The sequence below is a fragment of the Saccopteryx leptura genome, chromosome 1 (assembly GCF_036850995.1).
Source record: "Saccopteryx leptura isolate mSacLep1 chromosome 1, mSacLep1_pri_phased_curated, whole genome shotgun sequence".
Lineage (NCBI taxonomy): Eukaryota > Metazoa > Chordata > Mammalia > Chiroptera > Emballonuridae > Saccopteryx > Saccopteryx leptura.
The window spans coordinates 213130365-213148061 of NC_089503.1; the positions used below are offsets into that span (position 1 = coordinate 213130365).

Below are 17697 nucleotides of genomic sequence, written 5' to 3' on the forward strand. Positions count from 1 at the left end.
TGATGTTTACAGAACGAAAAGACCGTAAGAAACTTGCTCCTCTCGGCATCACATGAAAAAGCACGAGGAGCCCCTTGAACTTTGTGGAGCCCCGACTCCATGCTAATCCCCCTCCAGTGCCAGCATTTCTCTTCCTCTCTGCTCACGCCCAAATTTCAAAACCATCATTCCTTCGTTGAGCAAAGCCTGCTTCCCCAGAACACAAGGGCAGCTGTTGATTCCATTATTGACACTTCTACCAAAGTCAAATTTCTGTGGTTTTTCCTTATTAGAGGCTATTCCAGGGTTTGGTTTTTTCTATTTATAAAGTAAGTCAATTTAAATGTATACATATATGTGTGTGCGTGTATATGTGTGCGTGTGTTTCCAATTATATTTCTGTCTATATTTCAGTAGATTTGCAATTTCTGTAGGAACCATAATTTGAATAACATTAGTAATATGCTTCAAAGTCTTTACTGTAAACATGGCAATATAAGATAAAAATCAATATGACATTAGCAATAAAGGGCCTTTGCGGGTAGGTAAGCTCCTGGACATCAGCTGGCCCCCAACCAGGCTACCATGACAGTCTCCCCGCAGGATGGCTCTCCACACTCAGGAGGGCCTGCCTGCTACTAGGAACGCCAATCCACCAACCCTGTGGCTCTACGGGTCTCTGCTCAACTGTTCCTCTAGCAGAGAGCCCCTTCTCCCTCACTCATCTAAATATATAAAAGAGCAACCACCCAACACTCCTGAACTCTTTGTCTTGTGTCAGTTCTGCCCACACTGTAACAATCCCATCGATACACCATTATGTTAACTTGTGAGCTTTTGGTCCACATATGAATGCCATGAATGGGGACTTTGCCACTTGGGTTCATAGCCACACACAGCCAGCCCCTAGAAGAGCACCTGGCTCTCACAGGCTCACAGTGAATCTCTGACAAGGACTGAATGACTCTCAGCTTGGTGCTGCGTCCTGGAGTCACCTGGTAGCATTCACTCTGGAAGAAAGTGACTCGGACACAAGTGTTCACAGCCTGCCTGGACTCCGGTGCTCTGGAGTAGAAGAAAGATCCAGGATTGAGGAGGAAGTACATCCCGATGAAAGTAAGCAGATTTGGCAATAAACAACTTCATTTTCAAATGTTAAAACGCCAGCATCCCGGGCTCTTGTTAGACTTATTACGTGTCCTGGGGAAATGCGCCAGGACATTTGATCCATTTCTTTCAAACTGACTTGTAATGGCGTGAGCCCTGCTGACTGCAGAGCACAGGGTCTGGTTAGCATCTGAGTCACCCTCCCAGCACCGGGGAAGGGAACTAAGCATGCACGTACTTTCCTATTTCCGCTGACAAGTTCATTGCCTGTCCCTGCTGTGACAGTGTCCAGAGCAAAATGCCCGATGCAAATGAATGCTGAAATGTACCAGAACACCTTTTTCTTTTGTCCTTTTTTTTGCACATATAGTAAACTAAGGACACCAAGTGGGAGGTCTCAAAATGGCCACTAGAAAGTTCCAACTGACTGCCTCCATTCCGTTCCTCAGTTCACTTTGTTCATTAGCTTCTACATATAAGTGAGGTCATATGATATTTTTCTTTCTCTGCCTGGCTTATTTCACTTAACATAATAATCTCCAGAGACGGGGTCACAGGGACCAGAGGGATAACAGTCAGAGGGAAGGGGGATGAGGGGATGGGATCCGAGAAGGTGAAGGGATTAGTGAAATTATAAACACATAACACAGAGATACAGATAGCAGGACAGCAAATCCCAGAGGGAAGGGGGAGGGAGTTCGGGGAGGGGGGCAAAGGGGGTATAAAAAGGGAGACGGGTGGGGGTGAGGGAGTTATATTCAGTGGGACACTTGAATCCATGTAAACACAATAAATTAAAAATTAATGAAAATTAAAGAGAGAGAGAGGAAAAAAAAGAGAGTTCAGTGAGTCTCAGGGAACTCTGACACCAGAGTTCTAAATGAAGACGTTTACCTACTTTATCTAAATCTACAGCTATCCTCCAATCTGGCTAAAACACCAGAATAATTCTTAAGTTACAAATTCTACCTGCATTTCCCTCCTTCAGCAAGATAGACAGAAAAGAAAAGGTATTCCTGAAAGCCTTCAAGTTGGTGAAGGTAAAATTCAAAGGTACATTAGTGGAGGCTGTGTTGGCACCCTGGCCAGACTCCCACTGACGGGGCCAGTGTAGACAGGAATCACCTCACCACCTGTCCCCTACCCTCCGCACAGGTACCCTGCGCAGGGGAGTGCGCACACGCGTACATACACATACACACAAATATACATACACAGCCCACACCCAACGACTGACACCCTTGGCTGACAAGGTGTGGTGTGGTCTGTGCCTCCACAGTCCCTCTGGGCAGCCCCACGGCAAACGCACATGTAGCCAAGACTAGAGCTGACCTGAAGCCACCGCCTTGCTCAGTTCTTCCCCTCCCCACCTGGCCTGCACCTCTCCCCCTTCCCTGCAGCCCCTCCCTCAGGGCGGCCCCTCCATAGCTCATGGTGCTGGAGTCCCATCTCAGGCTCGGCTTCTGAAAACCCGGCAGAAAACGCCACTCCATCCAGGTGAGGCCATTGACTTAAATTCTAAAAGTCGAACGGCTTCACTGAGATGAAATCAGAACAAATCCTACCTCATTGAAGGCCACCTGAATTTAACCGAGTCTAAGTTTACAGAACTACAAAGATACTGAATGCGGAGGAAAAACGTTTCCTGTTTCAGTTGACAAGCTCATGGTCCAGCCCTGTGGTGGCAGTTACTGGAGCAAAATGCTCGATGCAAATGAATGCTGAAATGTACCAGAACCGGAACACCTTCTTCCTTTGTGCCTTTTCTGCACGCATGCCCTTGGTTGGTTTGCTTTTGTTTGTGTAGTTGTTTGTAATTGGTTAATGTAGAAGGGCTGACTCAGAAGCTTAAAGAAAACATTTATTTAGCCAACTCAAAGTCCCTTTATTCTAATTTCAATTTTTTTGTTTGTTTTATGAAGTTGGTCTTGTGGACTTGCTGAATTTTAAGAGGATTCTATCTCATGGTTTCTATTATAACATTATATTGGTTATAGTCGGTTATGAACTTAATCTGTCTCCTGCATCTTATTAGCAAACTGTGTGAATTATCTTCACAATATGCAGGCTTGCTCCTGTCCAGTCAGTTATTTCTCCTAGGAATTAAAATGCCTCTTGAGAACTTGGTCAATTGCTTTTTTATTTTTAGTTCTCACTTTTTAGTAATAACATTATAAAATACTTCAATGAAGATATAGTATTTATTACATTCTCTTGAATCTAAATTCCCTTGAGTGCATTTATTTATTTGATTTATAAACTATTTTCTCACAGAACAGTTAGATTTATATTTCAGTCAATTTTCTATTTTCACATATTATATTAAAAATACACCCTGCCTGAATTAAAATCACACCACAGTGTGGCTATACACTCTTTGGAGGATAATGTTCTTTCTGTGTAGCTTCATATTGTCCAAGAAGTTACTAATCAGTCCGATAAAAACGCACCTTTCCTGCATTATGCTATTGGTTTATCGGATTAATATTAACATATTGTTATTATCATGTTTTCTTTTTCAAATTGTCATCAACTCTATCACCTTATTTAACATATTTTTATTTTACAGTTTATTCTGTGAATTTCCAGCTATAACAATATAGCGGGGCAGGGACTGAGATCTTGCTGAATACTAGCTCAACTATTACGCAACACGGTGTCGCTGGTTTAGGTCAGGATGTACAGTCTGAATGGGTCCCTGACACAAAAAGCAGTGAACACATCTGGAAAGTCATACCACCTAAAGTAAATATTGGCTAAAGGAACAGGCATTGTTCTCTGAAAGGAAGACTAGATTTTGCTCTGAGTGTCCATAAAGGCCAGGATGAGAACCAATGGGTGGAGGCTTTGGGATGACAGACTCTCTCTCCATCTGTGGAAGAATTCCTGCCTGCCACAGGAGGCAGGGGGTTCCTGGTCACTGGAGACTTCCAGTCAAAGCTGTAAACGTGATCCCTTGACTTGCTGGGAAGTTTGACTGGAAGAATTCAAGATTCCTTACAACTGTTATAACAGAAAGCAATAAACACTAAAGCTCACAGCATGCCATCCTGTGGCTGTGTGTGAGGCACATCGAGTGCCTCATCTCATCTCATCATCACCACGACTCTGGGAGGGAAGTGCTAAGATAATCACTCCCCTTTCCCAGACAAGGAAATACGGCTCAGACTCGATGCCTTAGACAGCAGCCCTTAACTGCTGAGTTACAGTGCCCTTGAGGACAGGATAAACCTGACTCAGGCCCCCTCAATAATACCAGTGCAGTTGGACAGCCCATCTCTTTTTATTAAATTGTATTAAATTTACTGGGGTGACACTGGTTAATAACATTACATTAAGTTTCAAGTGTACACATCAGCTATATATGACATTGTGTGTTCACCACCCAAAGTCAAGTCTCCTTCCATCACATGTCCCTACAATCCCTCTTTTGGGTAGCTCCCCCCAAAATGTGAAAACATTTATTTGTAAAGATGTATGCACCCCTATGTTCATTGCAGTATTATTCATGGCACCCAAGACCTGGAAACCACTATCATTTCTTTTACAGTCTCCTATCCTAGTCTTGTGGTTTTGAAATTCCCTCTATATCAGTCAAAATTTGCAAAGTTATACCACATGAACAAACAACTCCTAAATCTTTCTGTCATCTTACAAAGGTTTCTTCCTCATACACTCACATGTTTATCACTGTCGGCCTGGAGACCTGGTCCCCATCTCCTAACAATAGGTTGGGCTGCCGGAGCAGCACTGTAAGGAAAGATACTTATGAGCACAGCAGAGGGAAGAGAGAGTGCTCTGAAGGGTGCCACACCGGCAATTAAATGCTCAGGTAAAGAAGGAACACTGCCATTTTCACTCACAAGTCACCGGTCAGAATTAGTCACTTGGCCACCCAAACACAAGGGAGCAGCAAACTCAATCCTGTGATCGCTCAGAAGGCAGAAGAGCCAGAAACACTTGGTGAATGGAACTAATGACAACCACATTTTCATTACAAAGTTTCAAGCATTCACTCTCTCATTCAAAAGCTGCCAAAATCTCACAGCTTCTCAAAATATGTTCCCTAAGGAAATGAGAAGGCAGCGACAGTCCTTGGCAGCACCATAATGTGATAGGATGGAGCCACTGTTTCCCTTTCACAGTATTTATATCTCTTTGGAAAGTGTGGGGTTTCTTCTAACATGACTGAGAAAATAATCGAGATGAACAATCCTACAAGACTATGATAGTATCTATCCACTCCCCAAACAAGGCATCCAAGTAAATAAAATAACATTTTCATAAGTAGGCTTTTAAAAAACATAGACTGAATTTCTGTCACTCTCAGTAATCTTCAATAATAAATGTATTTCACTTTAAAGTGCTTTGCTGCTGTTCACAGATCATGTAAATTGCCAAGTGTTTTCTCTTTCAAATGACCTTAACTTTCAACACTCGTTCACAAAAGATGCAATGGGTTGGCTGTTGTTCTGACTGGACTGATGGTGCTCCTGCATAAGAGCTGGATCCTGGCCCTAGAATCTCCATCAAGAAAGTGGAGGCTGCAACATGGAGGAGCAGGGAGTCCTCTGGGCTCTCGTTCTAATCACCCTTTGCTTCCTTTAAATCCTCCAGGCCTTATGACACCCAAGAATAGGCTAACAATAGCTAGTTGCTAAGTGTTGTCTTGAACCCACTCAGTTAAATAAGTGACTACTTTGAAATTTAAAATCAGCTATAACTCCAACTTCAAAAGCTATGGCTTTCCCAGCATGCATCCCTCCCTCTGCCGGCACTGTCCAAAAGCCCCTCTGCTGAATCAGAAGTGTGAACTGCTGGGGTGGGTGTGAGCTGTCACGCACTCTCCCCGCCCAACCCTTTATTCGGGTACAGGGCTTCTATACCTCTCTCGCCAAGAGACAGTCTGATCACCTCAATATTGTTCCACTTTATACAAATGAATTTTTGAAACATCTTTTTTATCAGTTGTTTTTAGAGTGAGAGGGAGACAGAGAAAGAGAGAAGCAGTCCTTTATTGGTCCATTTTAATCATGTGTTCATTGGTTGCTTCCCATATGTGCCATGAAGAGGAATCAAACCCACAACCTTGGTGTTCCAGGATGACACTCTAACCAACTGAGCTAACCGGCCAAGGCATAAATGAATTTTTTAAATAAAGAGGATATTTTCTTATAAAAATATCTTCAGAATTTTAAAAATTACACCTTAGTTATAATGAGATAAATTATAAAATGTTTAAAACGGGAACCTTTGTCTTTGGGTTTGGAGATAACATTTCTTGAGAAAGTGTTGAGGACTTTTAAAAAACTTATTTTGGGCTCTGGCCGGTTGGCTCAGCGGTAGAGCGTCGGCCTGACGTGCGGGGGACCCGGGTTCGATTCCCGGCCAGGGCACATAGGAGAAGCGCCCATTTGCTTCTCCACCACCCCCCCCTCCTTCCTCTCTGTCTCTCTCTTCCCCTCCCGCAGCCAAGGCTCCATTGGAGCAAAGATGGCCCGGGCGCTGGGGATGGCTCCTTGGCCTCTGCCCCAGGCGCTAGAGTGGCTCTGGTCGTGACAGAGCGACGCCCCGGAGGGGCAGAGCATCGCCCCCTGGTGGGCAGAGCGTTGCCCCCTGGTGGGCGTGCCGGGTGGATCCCGGTCTGGCGCATGCGGGAGTCTGACTGTCTCCCTGTTTCCAGCTTCAGAAAAATACAAAAAAAAAAAAAAAAAAAAAAAAAAAACTTATTTCGGAAATATACTGGAAGGGTCAAAAGGTTGGCAATTTTGGGTAATAACTACAACCTTGGATTTGTATGCTAATCTCTTTGATGAGCTAAATAAAGCATATCTCAGACTTCTCCAGTAACCATGCTGTTTTTGACATATTTTAAAGGGCAAGTCATTTAAAGGGTAAATAAACTACCAAATAGTAGGGTTTTTTTTTTTAATTTTCTTTCTTTTGACTTCCAGAAGCCTAAGTACTTTTCCAAGAAGAGATGTGGTTATAGAATGACTTTAATATGAGTACTGAAGATTTAACGTTTCATGATCTGCAAATAGAGATCTGCTTCAGCTCTTATGCAGGAGCGCCATCAGTCCAGTCAGAACAGCAGCCAACCTGTTGCATCTTTTGTGAATGAGTGTTGAAAGTGAAGGTCATTTGAAAGAGAAAACACTTGGCAATTTACATGATCTGTGAACAACAGCAAAGCACTTTAAAGTGAAATACATTTATTATTGAAGATTACTGAGAGCGACAGAAATTCGGTCTATGTTTTTAAAAAGCTTACATATGAAAATGTTGTTATTTTATTTACTTGGATGCCTTGTTTGGGGATAGATACTATCATAGTCTTGTAGGATTGTTCATCTCGATTATTTTCTCAGTCATGTTAGAAGAAACCCCACACTTTCCAAAGAGATATAAATACTGTGAAAGGGAAACAGCGGCTCCATCCTATCACATTTGCAGATCATGAAATGTTAGATCCTCAGTACTCATATTTTTGGATTTGCAGATCCAAAAACAGTTCCCATTCACTTGTTGTAGACTCAAGATCATATATTTTGATCATTTTCACTAAAGATAGGACATAAATTTAAGATTTTACTGTCGCTTTATCTGGCTGGTTTTAATCTACCAGCAGATTGTTTTTCTTTACCTAACTTTCAATTCAACATATAAATAGAGAGGGCGGCCTATTCTGTGCAAAGCAGGGACTACAGATTATTGGGCATACAACAGCAGAACCTCTGCCCTCGAGAAGTTTCTAAGCCGGTAGAGATGTTAAGAGTAGGCACGCAAACAAATGAGCATGATACAAAGAAGTGTGCAGGAAGCCCTATAACGGAACCACAGGGCTTTTGTGCATAGTACCAGGGGACCACGTTCAGCAAGGGAACTTGGGGACAGCTTTGCAGAAGAGTGGCTTAGGACCTGGATTGGACGTTGAAGACTGGGCAGAATTCTGAGACAAAATTGAAAAAGAAGCATACTCTGAAAAGAGGAGATATGAACAAGTCAGTAGGGTGCATTTGGGGGAAACAAGCAGTCTTGTTTGGCTGTGGGCTGTCATGGAGAGCACAGGACAATGCACACTGCGGCTTCTCAGAGCCTTCCAATGCTCAGGCTAGAAGGAATCCCAAGGACCCTTTGTCCGGTACCTTACTTTTGAGAATGTGGATAATAAAAGCACTTCACTGTTTACGTACCCTGTTCTGGACACTTTTTTCTCAAGTTGATTATTTTGCCCATTTTTCCACAGACACACTCCAACATAATTTCAATGCCAGTAGTTTGAGAGAAAGGTAACAAATTCACCTGTGAAATATACTTATACATGAGAAATAACTACCATGTCTTTCTTTATCCAGGTCTAAAAGACAATGTTTAAGGATGAGAAATCCCTTTTCTAAGCTTCAGTTAAATTATATTCGTAAATGTATTGTATTTGCCTGCACAGGGGAAAGAGGCTCAGACACCCTTAAATTGTATAAAACAAGGTCTTCATTCGCAATACTCCTGTATTTCAGGACAATGCTACAAAAGAATCCATAGCATTCGCTCCAGCGTTTTACCTGAGACGCTGCTGTGCCTTAGGTTTGCTCCTGGAGTGTGTGCCAGCTGTCCTCAAGTCTCCAGTCCCAGTAGGCATGGCCCTGTCCCCTTCTTCATTCTCCTCATGCAAAACTGTTTTCTTAAACACAAACAACATTTTTTCCTACTTGCATCAGAATATCTCCCCCCTGCACAGGCTCTGCCTTTCTGACATTTGGGTTACAGTGTCCTCAACCATAATACTGTTCTTTTCAGCTGCTGTGTCTCTGCAGACGCTCACAGACAGCAAAGCCTGTGTTCCTATACGCTTTGACAAGTTCTCTCACCAATGTGGTCTTTACAGCTCCAACTCTCCAGCTTCCAATGCGCAGGAAAAATGAATAACCCAGCAAGCTCTCACAAATAGCCAAGATAAAGTACAATGACCATTTTCATCTTTAAAAGATCCTTAGAAGCTTGTCATCGCTGTTGAAATAGCTTTTCTTTTGTAGCTACTGAAATTCACAGCAACACCTCTGTCCACAGGCCTGTTGGTGACTTTCTGCCGTATCTGTGACTCCCAAAGTCATCGTCCCCACCATTGTTTCCAAGGCTCACCCAGGAGAACAAACCAGGTCTTGCCTTGTCGCCTGCTTTTGAGGTCAGTCATCTCTTGTTTGGAAAAGCCAGAAGTTCTTTATTTGGAGCGTCAGCCTCTGGTTTACCTCTACCTAACAGTAGCTTGCTCTCTGCACTGTCCCTTGAGAACAGAAGCTTCTAGACATGAGCCAGTCCCATGCTGTTAGCATAAGAGCTGTGCAATATTAATGAAGACAGATTTCACCCAAGCCCTCTACCTCTCTGCACTTAAAGCACTTTCCCATATATTCAGGTGACGCATGCCCTGAATATTAGCAGAAGTTAATTTCATTTTATCTGCTCTACTTGCAGCTAAGTCTACAAGCCCAATCATCAAATTTAATAAAGTCACACGCAAACTAGAAGGTCCTCATATTAACTGGAAAAGAACGCCAATAATAATTTGTTACCATTCACCAGAAGGGATGCAATAACATCCCCCTTGGCAGACAGAGAAGTCCCACTACCGATGGTAGCTGTTCGGAATCGTCCGTGTTCACGTACATCACAGACATGTATATTTTTAAGGGAGGTGTAAAAAATATCCTTAACATTTCCTGCAGTATGAAGTAGAGACAAATCCAAAGGCATAGACATATTTCCTGAAGAAAAGTACAAACTTCAAGAAACTGAAGTAAATTGAAAATATTTATCCAGTATATTATCAGTACTGTTCCAACCTCCCCCAACCAGAGTACAACAAACCAACCAGTCTCAATCAAGACACATTAACAGTCCTTTCATTCACTCAGTCATTCAACAAACATGCACTGGACACTTACCATGTGCTAGACAGTATGCTAAACACTAAGAAGATGTGGGTGAAAATTATCAATACAATCCCTGCCCATATGGAGAGCACAACAGGTGGCAAATCAAAGTAATAATTGATCATAAATATAAGATGGTATAGGTTGAGAAACTTGGACCTGAAATTTAAAGGATAAACAGGGAAATGACATTGAGAAGGATAAGAAGACAAGAGATGGAGTGAGCCAGACCGGGCAGTGGCGCAGTGGATAGAGCGTCGGACTGGGATGTGGAGGACCCAGGTTCAAGACCCTGAGGTCACCAGCTTGAGAACAGGCTCATCTGGTTTGAGCAAAGTTCACCAGCTTGGACCCAAGGTCGCTGGCTCGAGCAAGAGGTTACTCGGTCTGCTGTAGCCCCGTGGTCAAGGCACATATGAGAAAGCAATCGATGAACAACTAAGGTGTTGCAACGAAAAACTGATGATTGATGCTTCTCATCTCTCTCCATTTCTGTCTGTCTGTCCCTGTATATCCCTGTCTCTGACTCTCTCTGTAAAAAAAAAAGAGAGATGGAGTGAAAAACAGGAGAACTGGTGATCTGCTTTCACACCAAATTAAAATGAACAATAAATCAAGATAGCACCAGAAATGTTAATACCAGGAAACCAGACCTTGGGGAAGTCAAGTGCCCATATAAGAGAACAGGTGCTAAAATAAAGTCTTGGACCTGTGTCCTGAGTGGAGCACGACCCTGATCCCCCAGAGCTCCTTGTAAAACGTGGAGCTGGAACACTCCACACATCAACCAAGGGAACAGGTGAGGAAATCTCACCGCCTCCATCATAGTTCTGAGCTGGGAAAAAGAAGAAGGAAACCCTTTTCTGAAAAAGTGTATATATAGCTATTATTTCACAAGAGTCCCAGCTTTCAATGATACTGCTCACACAGGGAAGGTGTGGAGGTCCATGGTATCTTGCAGAAATAAATACAAATCCTCTTTGGAGAAAAGGACCATCAACTCAGCTCCCTTAGGAATTGCACAGATTGATTTTAGCCAGAAATGTACTCAGATTAACAAAAACTCAAGAAAACAAGCCATCGTGACAAAAATCAGCAGAAACAATAGAACCTCAAAGCTTTAAACATCAGACCTAACAGATATAATATAAGTAACAACGCATAAAATGACTAAAGAAATTAAAGACAGGCTTTATATTTCAAGAAAGGCCAAGAATGATCCAAAGTCACCAAGAGAAATTTGAAAAGAAAACTAAATAGAATGAGCTAAATATCTTACGTTGAAATCCCAGATCCACTCTTTCCACCCTTCCCACCATGCTCAAGTCCCATTTTTACCTGATCCGTATCCACCATCATATCAATCCCATCGTGACCCCTGGCTTCTGACCAGCCAATGCAGAGCACGGGCTAGAGAAAAGACAGAGGAGGGGAGTGAGTCTAGGTGTTTATAACCTGGGTTCCCTCTCTGTGATGTCTCTAGGGCTAGCTGGGCCTCTTGTCAGAAGGTCACAGAAAGGCACCGCTCTATACAACCCTCCCTTCCTCCAGTTCCCAGTAACCTGTCCCTCTCTGACTGTTCTGTTGCTGTTATTCCTGAGCTGTTATACTCTTCCTTGCGGCTCCTCTTTATCCTACCTACCCAGAGAGAAAAGATAAATCACTACAAAGAAACGGCTATTAAACTGACAGCAAAATTCTCAATAGTAACGGTAGAAGCCAGAAAACCGTGGAACAATATCTTCAAAACGCTGAGAGAAAAGCTGTCAGCTTGGAATTGTATAACACTATTATTCAACAGCAAGTCCAAAACAAAGGCGGCCTGAAATAAACAGAAAGCAAGAGCGTTTACTAGTAATAAACTTTTGGCTATAATAAATATACTTACAAAGCGGGAAAGCTACAGAGAAAAAAATACTAGAATAAGAGAGGGTGGTAAAGTGGCTGATTAGAAGATCAATACCCTAAAACCAATATTTCTATATACCATTAACAAATAGCAAGAAAATGTAGCATTAGAAGAGATACCATTTTAAATAACTACAATAAAATTGAGGTACCAAATAAAACTAACACAGGATGTAGAACACCTTTAAAGAGCAAATGTTTAAACTGTCTCAAAAGACACTAAATAAGAGAGAGATACATTGTTCATGGATACAAAGATTATAATCAACAGCATAAGAGGCCTAATCAATCCACATTGATCTAGGGATTTGGTGCAATTTCAATCAAAGAGAGGGACCTACTAGGGAGAAGGGGCACAAGTGTGTTCCATCATTACTTTTTATAATACAGACTCTTTACCCATCCATCTACCTATCTATATACATTTTATCCAACATACTTTATATTGAAAAAATAAATTTAAGAATAGGAGAATTCAGAATAAAAAAAAAAAGAATTTTTTAACGGAATAGTTAACACATGCTGCTATTGCCAAGTGGTTAAGTAAGAGAAAGATGGAGAGCTACTTGTGAAAGGTGCCGCAAAGGATCTCAGTGACGCTGGCGGCAGCGGGTCCACTGGAGCTGTGGGGTACAGCACAGACCACGATGAAATGGGGGAGCAGAGGAAATGTTGCACGTCGTTTCCATGATGCCTGGCTCTCCTATGGAAGTGACAGGAAGGTGCCTGGAGTGAAAATACTCAGCAGAGAAGGTATTTTCTTCATTGGAACGTGTGCAAATCTGGAGCATGTTCATTGCTCGTTGGAAGGAGGCAGAGAGAAGTGAAGATACAGGAAATAAGGAATGATGGCCAGGCAGAGACCTCTGCGATTTCAGGAGGCCGCGTGGGAAGGAGGACAGGGTGGGGACCAGTGCGTGAGTGAGTGGAGTAGACTGGTGTGGGTTATTAAAGGTAATGCTTTTATTGGCTTTGACTTTTACTGGAAACTAAGAGGTAAGAGGGCCTAAGGATACATTCTTCCCTAACACCATTTTCGAGTGCCTAACTTTGATGCTGGTAAATCAAGTAATAAATTCAAATAAATACACTGGAAAATCTCAGTACCTTCACAGAGACATTTATTCCACCAGATCTGGGTCACAGATGGCTTGGTGATTCCATGTAGCAGAGTCCTCAAGTGTAGACCAAGGATATCGCTCTGCATTCAATGGCTCTACCCGACTCCACAGAAGTTTTTAGGAAGATAAGCCACAAGGGGAAAATGAAGCAGTAAGACTGTGCAGCTCAGAGTGCCATCGAGCAAAGAAATTGTGACTTGTCTGCTTTTGCATATTAAAACATTAATCTCCCCACGGGGGAGCGGCTCCAGTAATTTCTCTGCAAACGTCTTCTATAAGGATTCACAAGGGTGAGGAAAGACCTCTCACTATCCATTAATTTAAAGAACATGGTTCATACAGATCCTCTCGTGCTTTCAATGAATTATGATCAGGCTGAGAACACCAATTCCTCTAGCGTTTTTCAAAAGCATTTTCTCCTCTTCCCATGATTAAGCCTTATGCTGGGCGACCGCCCCATACAGACCAGCAAACAAATCTGCAGTGGTCACACAACGCTAACTCGCAACAGGGTTTTCCATTATAAGACAGAGAATTCTTCAAAGAGTGAGACTAAATGCATGCTTATCTTAATGAAACATTGTCATCCAAGATGTGCTTGTTTTCTTCAAACATACTATTCTTTTCAAACTTTTATTTATTGATTGATTTTAGAGAAAGAGGTAAGGAGGAGGGGGGAGAGAGAAGCATCAATGTGCTGCTTGCATTGCTTGGCTGGGTCTTGTATGCGCCCCAACTGGGGATGGAACCTAAAACCTTGGAATATCGGGACGATGCTCTAACCAACTGAGCTACCTGGCCAAGGCCTTCAAATACATTGTTCTTAACAGTGTTGGTAAAGTCCCATGGTATCTGTAGCCATGGCACAAATAAACCTTAGCATCATGGGCACCATACGGTGTAAACAAATCTTTCCTAAAAACAAAATATATTTTGGGCTCAAGATCTATTTTCTCAGACAGCAGGAGCGAAAAACAACCGAGGCGGTACAGCGGTTTTCATATGTTTGGCTTCCAATGTCTACAGGTGGCTTTAACCCACGGATTTCATAGTGGCGAATGTTCATTTTCATTGACACGAACTGTTTTGAGTAGAAAATTCAGTGACAGGTAAAATTTGTACGTGTGCCCGACACACGTACAATAACCATGTAAATGAAGCATATCAGCTTCCGCAGCTCTCATGAAAAACACAGCAGATGTTTCTTCCCACCGATGATGATTTTTCAGGCCACCAAGAAACTTGGCAAGAATGTTCAAAGTGCATAAAGGTTTCCAATTGTGGGGCAGTTTATGCTTATAATCATCATAGGGTTTTCAGGTATTTCATACATATATATAATATTTTTTCAGGATATATATATGTATGTATATATTAACAGACTGATCCAACCAGAGCTAAATAACCATTTTTCCTAACTTAAAATAGAAACAAATGCAAAGGGAAGGAACCTACGGATAGCCACCTTGTTCTCAGCCAGGTCCCCCCTGGACGGACACAAGCGTCTTCACACTGGCCTGACCACAGCAGGGAGAGAGAGCAACCTGCCCCCGGCACCATGGCTGCAAACCACCCACAAGGGGGCAGTTATGCTGCTTTCCCATCAGTTGGGGCTGCCGTGAAGACCCCCCACATGGGACAGGCAAGCACAGAGGCTTTCTCTTACTTCTGCTGCTGAGGGTCCATGAGTCAGATGACAAGAGTAGCATCCTGCATGGTGGGGGCTGAGGGAATGTGCTCAGAATCCTGGATCTATCACTTCCTAAAGAGCATGTTACACTTCCTGTCTGGGCCTCAATTTTCTCACCGGTAAAATGGGGTAATATCAGTGCCTACCTCATACAACTGTGGGGAGTAAGAAAGGTAGTATGAGTGAATCATTCATAGCATTCAGTAAATGCTAGCTGTTGCTATTTATTTATTTTTTATTTATTTATTTTTTTTTGGTATTTTTCTGAAGTTGGAAACAGGGAGGCAATCAGACAGACTCCCGCATGCGCCCGACCAGGATCCATCTGGCATGCCCACCAAGGGGCAATGCTCTGCCCATTTGGGGACCTTGCTCTGTGGCAATCAGAGCCATTCTAGCTCCTGAGGCAGAGGCCACAGAGCCATCCTCAGCATCCGGGCAAACTTTGCTCCAATGGAGCCTTGGCTGCGGGAGGGGAAGAGAGAGACAGAGAGGAAGGAGAGGGGGAGGGGTGGAGAAGCAGATGGGCGCTTCTCCTGTGTGCCCTGGCCGAGAATCGAACCTGGGACTCCTGCATGCCAGGCCGACACTCTACCACTGAGCCAACTGGCCAGGGGCTATTTTTTTATCAGAATAGATCAGGTGAGCTCCCATTAGGATACATTTCCCCCCATTTACCTTTTATTGATGGTTCTTGTGGATAAGACAGGTGTGATAAAGAACTCTGCAAATTACTCCGCCTCAAGAAGACAAGCTGACCCCACAGCTCTACAAATATATAGTTGCAATTGTTTTCCATAGCCTGGCTGCCAAAGTGTAATAAACATTTCAGTGGGCATTCTTCTTTTTCTTTTTTTCTTTTTCCCTTTTATTTCAGGAAAAGCATGAACACAGTCCCCCACTACAATAAACTGTGCAGTCACGTTCCCCACATTAGGGGAAATCACAGGAGTCAGCACCTCTAGAGTGTAATGGGTGAGCCTCACCCTGAGAAAATCCCCTTCATGATCACGGCATCTCCCCTGCCAGGTAAGTATCAGTGCCCGTTTTTCAACAGGCTCTGATGCAGCAAAAATCCTCATGGAGGGTGGACCATATCCAAGGTAATGTGTTTAGCAAGCGCCTGACATATGGCAGGACCCAACACTGTTTACTCCGTTCCCATTTTCTTCACTGTGTCCCTCCCTCACCAACCCTTGTAAACACACACGCATGAAGGAACAAGAATATGTGCACACAACACAGGCACATGCACACACACAAGTACTTTTCAAAACCCAGATTCTTCCTGAGTTTACCAAGAGCTTAGCTAACAGACTCAAGTTCTTCTAGACCTTCAGCAAGAAAGCACGATTTTTCGATGTTATTTAATTATATCATTTTCTGTCTCTTTCAAGATCTAATTCCTTTATGTACCAACTGGCCTTAAAAAAAACATAGTGCTCTTTCTCAGAAAAACTAGAAAAACATTTTCAAGGCCTACCATGGCCCATGCATTCTATCGAGCACCGGGTCCAAAACAGAAATTGGAGGTGATCCCCATCCTTGAAAAATCTGCAGTCTAAGAGGAGAAAAACCATAGAAACCAAACAGAAACACACACAAAAAAAGCCCCCAAATAAACCAATATCAAACAAAGACACCGCATTAAAAAACTAAGAAACTAAATAAAACATAAAATAAATTGTATGATGAAGCTGATATAATTGTTCAACTATTAGCTACAAACCCAGACTTTACATACAGGGTAGAGCACTTGTATGTTTACAGGTGTTCATATAGAAAATGATACAATAACTAATTAGTAATAATCCAAGAATAGAATCCATGTTTTGCGTACTCACAACCGCAAACCTACCTTGTGTTTCACCTTTTATAAATATTTATGTTCAGAAAGACACCTTCTTGTTTTTATTGGCCAACCTTATCAATAAGCCTATTTTTTAAGTGTGAACTTACAAAATTCATCTATACTCATAAAATATTATATCTACTTCATAAAATGGGATTTCATTTAAAATTCTACTGTCAAAACTTTAGAAAATACCAGGCAAGTAAGACACATAAGTGAAGTGGGTCAGGCGGGAGGAGCAGAGACGGTCCCCTTCTGAATATACTGACTCTGTTGAAGGACAGGTAAACTCAATATTTTTCTAATGTGTTTTCCTGCTCGAGGGCAGTTGAAATTCAATTTTTAAAATATGCTTATGTTTTTGTCATCTATTCTAGAAATTCTAGGTGGGTGTTATATAAAATGTAGCAATTTCATTGATGATACCCGGGGTGTCAGTTGATTGCATTTGTAATTCAAAATGTTAGCAAACTTGAATAAGTCTATCTCTATTAAATATTTTTCGTCAGCTCCCCCATCCCAAATGAATCTATATACCTTTCTTGGGCTGTTCTAAATGAGCATTCTAAATATGAGATAAAACAGAATAATAATTATATCAGTGAGTGTCAATATTTTTAATACTCTTTGTGTATAGTATAGTTTATAAATCGTTTTTATATACAATCCCACTTAATTCTCATTACAAATCTCTCAAGTGGTTATTATCTCTACTTTATAGATGAGAAAACAGGCTCAGGTAGATTATGACTTCCCAAAACTCATACCAGTCTAGATTTGGAAGAACAAAGATTTATATTAGTATTTTTTTCTTTTTTAATACATGCAAGTCTTTCAAACGCAACACAAGTGTGCCTAATGCTATATTTTCTGCATCAAATGCATGCATGTGACCGAAAGCTGCCATCCTATCCTGTCTTGATGGGCCCAGAATGCTTCCATATTGGGCATGACTTCAATAGCTCACGCAGACTAGTGGGAACCTCATAACATCAAATAATTGCCCAAATAATTACTACATTGTCATCTAAGATCATGAAATTTGGGTAGTGATTTTAAATGTCCCAATATATTTCTTCTCCAGTCTTTCACGGAATAGTATCATATTAT

At 42.1% G+C, this 17697-nt stretch overlaps 1 protein-coding gene and 1 non-coding gene across 5 annotated transcripts in view; both read right to left on the reverse strand.

Annotated features, from left to right (window-relative positions):
- The window catches only part of INPP4B (inositol polyphosphate-4-phosphatase type II B), a 611130-nt gene that overhangs the window by 580016 nt on the left and 13417 nt on the right, over window positions 1-17697 (reverse strand). For 2 of the 4 annotated variants that reach the window (XM_066385745.1, XM_066385724.1), the window contains exon 2: window positions 11355-11426. The exons of the other annotated variants lie outside the window; for them this stretch is intronic. The gene's annotated coding sequence lies outside the window, so the exon portion shown is untranslated. The remainder of the gene's footprint in view (window positions 1-11354; window positions 11427-17697) is intronic. 4 annotated transcript variants of the gene reach the window in all.
- LOC136390027 (U1 spliceosomal RNA) lies at window positions 15609-15772 on the reverse strand. The gene has a single exon (XR_010748555.1). It is a non-coding gene; the product is annotated as a U1 spliceosomal RNA (small nuclear RNA).